Consider the following 7,442-nt stretch of genomic DNA (forward strand, 5'->3'; position numbering starts at 1 on the left):
TGCTGCAGACACCTGAAGCTGATGTGTGAGATCAGGCTCCACAAACAGAACTGTTGTCTCACACATGCTCCAGAGCGCAGCGTAACGCTAAGACACTTGTCTTCTTCAGCTCTGAAGATAGAGAAACACAGAGAATCAGTCATACCTAACTTAGCTTAGTATGATACACTGCTTTTAAAAAACGTTGGAGCTGGTATTCTTTTTTTTTTAATGATTTTGTAAGGATATTTAATGCTTAATACTGCAGTTATTTATCAAAAATGAAATATAGGGAATTAAAATATATATTACTATATGAAATCATAAATCATTTTTTTATATATTTTTGTTAATATGTTTTGTTTTTGACATTTTTTATAGTTTTTAAAATATGTCTTTATTTGTGTTTACTCTACATATTTGTACATTATATATATGCTATATTTCTTTACTGCCACTTTTGATCAATTTACTTGATCCTTGCTGAATGAAAATATTAATAAAAAAAAAACACCCCCCAACTTCCTGAAGGGGAAAAAGGTAGTAAATACACAAAACAGAGTTTGAAGTTTGATCATCACATTTATCATTGTGCTTGACTGACGCATTCAGCTCTAGGTTGATTCTGAAGGGGTTTTCCTGCAATTAGTGTTCTGGAAATTGCATGTTGTTTTTGTAGAACTTTCTGCTAAATGACATGTAAGCTCTGTTCCAAACTCCTGCCAGCTGCCTTGCTGTCTACTCCCTAAATCAGCTACTTTCTAAGGCAGCTTCCCAACCACAATAAAACCAATAAGAAGACCTGACCCACACGGATCTGAACACACGAAACTCCACTGATTAGAATATTAATCATTCACAAAAGTCCTAAATAAACAAATCCATCATTAAGACATTTTAACTTTGAACCGTCGCTTCTAGCCAAAATATGAGTCCATAAAAACGTTTCCTCCAGTGAAAAAATCACATCAAAATCCACCCACATATTAGTTTACACTTGTTTAATTGGTGCTTGATCTGTGCATATTTCTCTCCTGATAAAGATAATGTGACCTGGAGAAAGCAATATTATAGATGGCTTGTATTTTAGCTGGAATCAATGGTTTGAAGTTAAAAACATCTTAATAGTGGATTTGTTTCTTACAAACATGCAGCTTTTTACTTTACAAGTCAATAACTGATGGACTGGAGTGCTGTGGATTGTGATGTTTTTATCAGCTGTTTGGACTCTCATTCTGACGGCACCCATTCACTGCAGAGTATCCACTGGTGACTCGTGTCGTGAGCAAGTGATGTAATGCTATACTTCTTCACATCTGGTTGAGAAACAAACTCATCTACATCTTGAATGACCTATGGGGGGGGGGGGGGGGGTGAACTATCCCTTTAAAATTGTGTTTCTGTGGCTCAAGTGGTAGAGCATCGCATTAGCAACGCAATGTTGTGGGTTTGATTCCCAGGAAGCACGTTAGGTAAAAAATGTTAGCCTGAATGCACTGTAAGTCGCTTTGGATAAAAGCATCTGCTAAATGCATGAATTGAATTGAATTTTTTTTATTATTTAAAATTCATTTAATATATTTAGTATAAAAACTGTGGATGTTTCTCTTTTACTGCCATGTATCAAATGAGATTTTGAAAGGGTACTGCATCCAGGAAATTTTCATGACATCTCTCCCTCTCTCTCTGTGTCTCCTCCTTTGACTCATCAGTATGTCCCCATATTTCCACTTAAGTCAGTGGGTCATATGAACCAACCTCCTCCCTTCTGCTCAGGACTCTCTCCCATACCACCTCTCTCTCTCTCTCTCTCTCTTTCTCTCTCTCTCTCTCTCTCTCTCCATCAATAGGCCTCATTCATTCCCTCTCTCCTGCTGCATGCCATTGGACCCCCTTACCTTCCCTATATTCATTCCAGTGAATTTTTTCTCTCTGTGAAGTTTTCTGTGACTTCTTAAATAGCTCAGTACCTGCTCTCTCTCTTCTCACATCATCTCTTTCCATAATCATTTTCAGTATTTCTCTTCTCTGTCATCCTCCCACACTTGTTTGTTTCACTTGTTTTGAATAAATGTAAGTAGTTCTGTGACATTGGTTATTAAGCTATGATAAATACTTCTCTCTCTTTCCCTGTCTCAGAAAATACACACACACACACACACACACACACACACAATTAATCAGAAATGTTAATTTAAAATATTAATTTCTTCAGAGAAATAAAAATAAAGGGAAAGATGCTATGAATGCTAACAAAGAAAGACTTTACTGCTCTTAAATGAACCTTGGAAAAATGTGATGAGAAACGTATGAGTTTATAATGAGATCTCCCACATTTTCTGTTGCACACTAATTTGGCACATCCGAGTAAAGTTTAAGATCTCGCCTCAAACTCCACACGAGACGTGGGTCTGGAGAGTGAAGTTAGGTCAACTCTCCTTTTGCACTCCATTTAATCTCATTGCTTTCTTGGTGAAACTGTATCATATCTGTTCTCAAATGTCCATTACATGAGCTCTCAATGTATGTTCCATTCCCTGCACGCTTCTATAAGTGTCCATTAAATAGTCGCCATTACTGAGGCGACTGAAGAAGCTGAAGTAAATTTGCTTAATGATGCATAATTGTGCTAAATGATCTGAGGCGCATTCAGTGGCTACATTTAGAAAATCTGAAAAAATGAGTCAAACCGAGAGCTTATGTGAGTGTTCACACGCTCACACATGCTATAATGATCTGCGCAGCAAACAAACAAACATTTATTTGTTGCTTTAAACTCTTACTAGCGTAACTGACGGTTTAATATGGCTTTTTATAAAAAGGCTGGCATTACACTTGCTTCCCAATTTAGGGTATATGAGTCCGGCATCCAAAATCACTGAGCCATTCTCTTTGACTCTTTTATTTTGCTCTCTTCTTCTGGGTCTCTACTTACTGGGAGCTCTGTGTAGCATAATACATAGGTACATACATAGGCATTTTTTTTCAGTGCTCCAGCTGTAACCCTGTACCAACCCAGTCCATTTCCTCACAAACACGCACACATAAACATACACATGCCAATCTCATTCCTCCCCCCTTCTCCAATCTATTTTAGTGTGTTGTAGTGGGCTAGGGTGTGTGTGCGCGGTTTGCAGCCCTGCCCAGTAAAATACAGACTTTTTAAAGGAAGTCTGCAATATAATCTGGTCGCTTTATTGTAATTACAAGGTCCCCATTTTGGAAATAACCAGGCTGTCCGCAAGCACTTGCCATGTCTGACTCCAAGGAAAGCTTGAGTTAGCTTTTGTGTGCCCCCCGTTGAACTGCTTTATGCCCGGCACATAGCCCTATTGAAAGATAATTCATTTTCTCACACACACAGCGAATCTCAGATGATGTCATAAAATCTGTTAGCATGGGTGGCCTATCAAAACCTACACAACCGCATGGCTAGTGGCCTATCGTCAAAGCCTGCAATTACTGTGGACAAATTAGTAGGCTGTATTAATCCGAACAGCTGTATTCACTTAAGGTGGGAAACATCTGTCTTGAGGATTTCTCTGTCAGAGTCTGAGTGGCTTTTTACCTTTTTGATTTCTAAGTTTTATCGGTTGCATGGTTTGTACAAAGGCCAAGACATTATGTCAGTCGTCTATCTACAGTATGTGGATGTTCTCAAGGTACTTTGCTGTGTTTGAGCTGAAGTCCTCTGGATGTAAACTGGTCTCAGGCTATTTCAACCCAGCTGTATTTTAATACTTTTTCAAGGTCTGTGCTCACCTGTATGCCATCCTCTGCTTGGTTTCATACTTTCTTAATGTCTGTGTTCACGAGTGGTTTCAGAAAGACCAATGGTAGGCATTTTAATGCATTTAATTATTTAATGTCAGTTTAGAGATTTTTTTCTTTTTCCCAAAAGCTTTTCATGATTAAACTGTAATTATGAACAACACTGCTATTTTTATACTACTCGGCATAGTCGGAATCATACTCTAGATTTAATAGTGTCACATGGAATTGATGTTGATAGTGTTGAAATTATGCAGCCAAGTGATGATATCTCAGATCATTATTTAGTTTTGTGCAAACTTCATATAGCCAAAATTGTAAATTCTACTTCTTGCTACAAGTATGGAAGAACCATCACTTCTAACACAAAAGACTGCTTTTTAAGTTATCTTCCTGATGTATCCAAATTCCTTAGCATATACAAAACCACAGAACAACTTGATGATGTAACAGAAACTATGGACTCTCTCTTTTCTAGCACTTTAAATACAGTTGCTCCTTTATGCTTAAGGAAGGTTAAGGAAAACAGTTTGACACCATGGTATAATGAGCATACTCGCACCCTAAAGAGAGCAGCCCGAAAAATGGAGTGCAGCTGGAGGAAAACAAAACTAGAGGTATTTCGTATTGCTTGGCGGGAAAGTAACATATCCTACAGAAAAGCATTAAAAACTGCTAGATCCGATTACTTTTCTTCTCTTTTAGAAGAAAACAAACATAACCCCAGGTATTTATTCAATACAGTGGCTAAATTAACGAAAAATAAAGCCTCAACAAGTGTTGACATTTCCCAACACCACAGCAGTAATGACTTTATGAACTACTTTACTTCTAAAATCGATACTATTAGAGATAATATTGCAACCATTCAGCCGTCAGCATCAGTATCGCATCAGACAGTGCACTATAGACCCCCTGAGGAACAGTTCCACTCATTCTCTACTATAGGAGAGGAAGAATTGTATAAATTTGTTAAATCATCTAAACCAACAACATGTATGTTACACCCTATACCATCTAAGCTCCTAAAAGAAGTGCTTCCAGAAGTCAAAGATCCTCTTCTGACAATAATAATTCCTCATTGTCATTAGGATATGTCTCCAAAACCTTTAAACTGGCTGTTATTAAGCCTCTCATCAAAAAACCACAACTTGACCCCAAAGAACTAGTTAATTATAGACCAATCTCGAATCTCCCTTTACTGTCCAAGATACTAGAAAAGGTGGTATCCTCACAATTATATTCCTTCTTAGAGAAAAATGGTATATGTGAGGATTTCCAGTCAGGATTTAGACCGTATCATAGTACTGAGACTACTCTCCTTAGAGTTACAAATAATCTGCTCTTATCCTCTGATCGTGGGTGTATCTCTCTATTAGTTTTATTGGATCTTAGTGCTGCGTTTGACACAATTGACCACAACATTCTTTTGCATAGACTTGAACACTTTGTTGGCATTAATGGAAGTGCATTAGCATGGTTTAAATCGTACTTATATGACCGCCATCAGTTCGTAGCAGTGAATGAAGATGTATCATATCGATCACAAGTGCAGTATGGAGTACCTCAAGGCTCAGTACTAGGCCGCTACTCTTCACACTTTATATGTTACCCTTGGGAGATATCATCAGGAAACATGATACTCAGCTCTATATTTCTCAGCTCTATATTTCTTTTATGTTTTTTATATCGGTAGTCCGATATAAAAAACTGGATGACGAGTAATTTCTTACTGCTAAATTCTGAAAAAACAGAGGTGTTAATTATTGGAGCTAAAATCTGCTTGTAATAACCTAGAACACTGTCTAAGACTTGATGGTTGCTCTGTCAATTCTTCCTCATCAGTTTGGAACCTAGGTGTGCTATTTGATCGCAATCTTTCCTTAGAAAGCCACGTGTCTAGCATTTGTAAAACTGCATTTTTCCATCTCAAAAATATATCTAAATTACGGCCTATGCTCTCAATGTCAAATGCAGAAATGTAAATCCATGCATTTATGACCTCAAGGTTAGATTATTGTAATGCTTTATTGGGTGGTTGTTTTGCACGCTTAGTAAACAAACTACAGCTAGTCCAAAATGCAGCAACAAGAGTTCTTACTATAACCAGGAAGTATGACCATATTAGCCCGGTCCTGTCAACACTGCACTGGCTCCCTATCAAGCATCGCATAGATTTTAAAATATTGCTTATCACTTATGAAGCCCTGAATGTTTTAGCACCTCAGCATTTGAATGAGCTCCTTTTACATTATAAAGCTCTACGTCCGCTACGTTCTCAAAACTCAGGCAATTTGATAATACCTAGAATATCAAAATCAACTGCGGGCGGCAGATCCTTTTCCTATTTGGCGCCTAAACTCTGGAATAACCTACTTAATATTGTTCGGGAGGCAGACACATTCTTGCAGTTTAAATCTAGATTAAAGACCCATCTCTTTAACCTGGCTAACACATAACATACTAATATGCTTTTATTATCCAAATCCGTTAAAGGATTTTTAGGCTGCATTAATTAGGTAAACCGCAACCGGGAACACTTTCCATAACACCCTATGTACTTGCTACATCATTAGAAGAATGGCATCTACGCTAATATTAGTCTGTTTCTCTCTTATTCCAAGATCACCGTAGCCACCAGATCCAGTCTGTGTCCAGATCAGAGGGTCACTGCAGTCACCCGGATCCAGTACGTATCCAGACCAGATGGTGGATCAGCACCTAGAAAGGACCTCTAATGCCCTGAAAGACAGCGGAGACCAGGACAACTAGAGCCCCAGATACAGATCCCCTGTAAAGACCTTGTCTCAGAGGACCACCAGGACAAGACCACAGGAAACAGATGATTCTTCTGCACAATCTGACTTTGCTGCAGCCTCGAATTGAGCTACTGGTTTCGTCTGGTCAGAGGAGAACTGGCCCCCCAACTGAGCCTGGTTTCGCCCAAGGTTTTTTTCTCCATTCTGTCACCGATGGAGTTTCGGTTCCTTGCCGCTGTCGCCTCTGGCTTGCTTAGTTGGGGTCACTTCATCTACAGCGATATCGTTGACTTGATTGCAAATAAATGCACAGACACTATTTAAACTGAACAGAGATGACATCAATGAATTCAATGATGAACTGCCTTTAACTATCATTTTGCATTATTGACACAGTTTTCCTAATGAATGTTGTTCAGTTGCTTTGACGCAATGTATTTTGTTTAAACCGCTATATAAATAAAGGTGACTTGACTTGACTTGACATAGCAGTTAGGTTTAGCATCAGTGCTGATTTAAAGAAAATACTTCAACCTGCTTTCCCACACATCCAGAAGTGCTCCGATTTGCTATTAAAATCTTGCCACATGGCTGCATGCTTATCTTTTTATTAATTTAATTTTTAAATTGTTAATTTAATATTTATTAATTTTAGATGAATTTTATATTTATATATATTTATTTTATATTAATTTATATATTTAGTTGACAAATGTGAGCAAGAGCATTCTGTACACCTGATTCCCACTTTCCATCCACATCTCTCATTTTCCATGATCTTTTCTCACATTTTTTAAAATACCTTTATTCTTTCTCACATTCTCCTCTGGCCTCTCTGTGTCAGTGGGAACACCACATATTTAAAGCATATGATTATACTGTTTTATTATAGAAATGTTAGTGAGCACCAGAGGCCTTACCAGAGGATTGTCT

The sequence above is a fragment of the Carassius carassius genome, chromosome 8 (genome assembly GCF_963082965.1).
Source record: "Carassius carassius chromosome 8, fCarCar2.1, whole genome shotgun sequence".
NCBI lineage: Eukaryota > Metazoa > Chordata > Actinopteri > Cypriniformes > Cyprinidae > Carassius > Carassius carassius.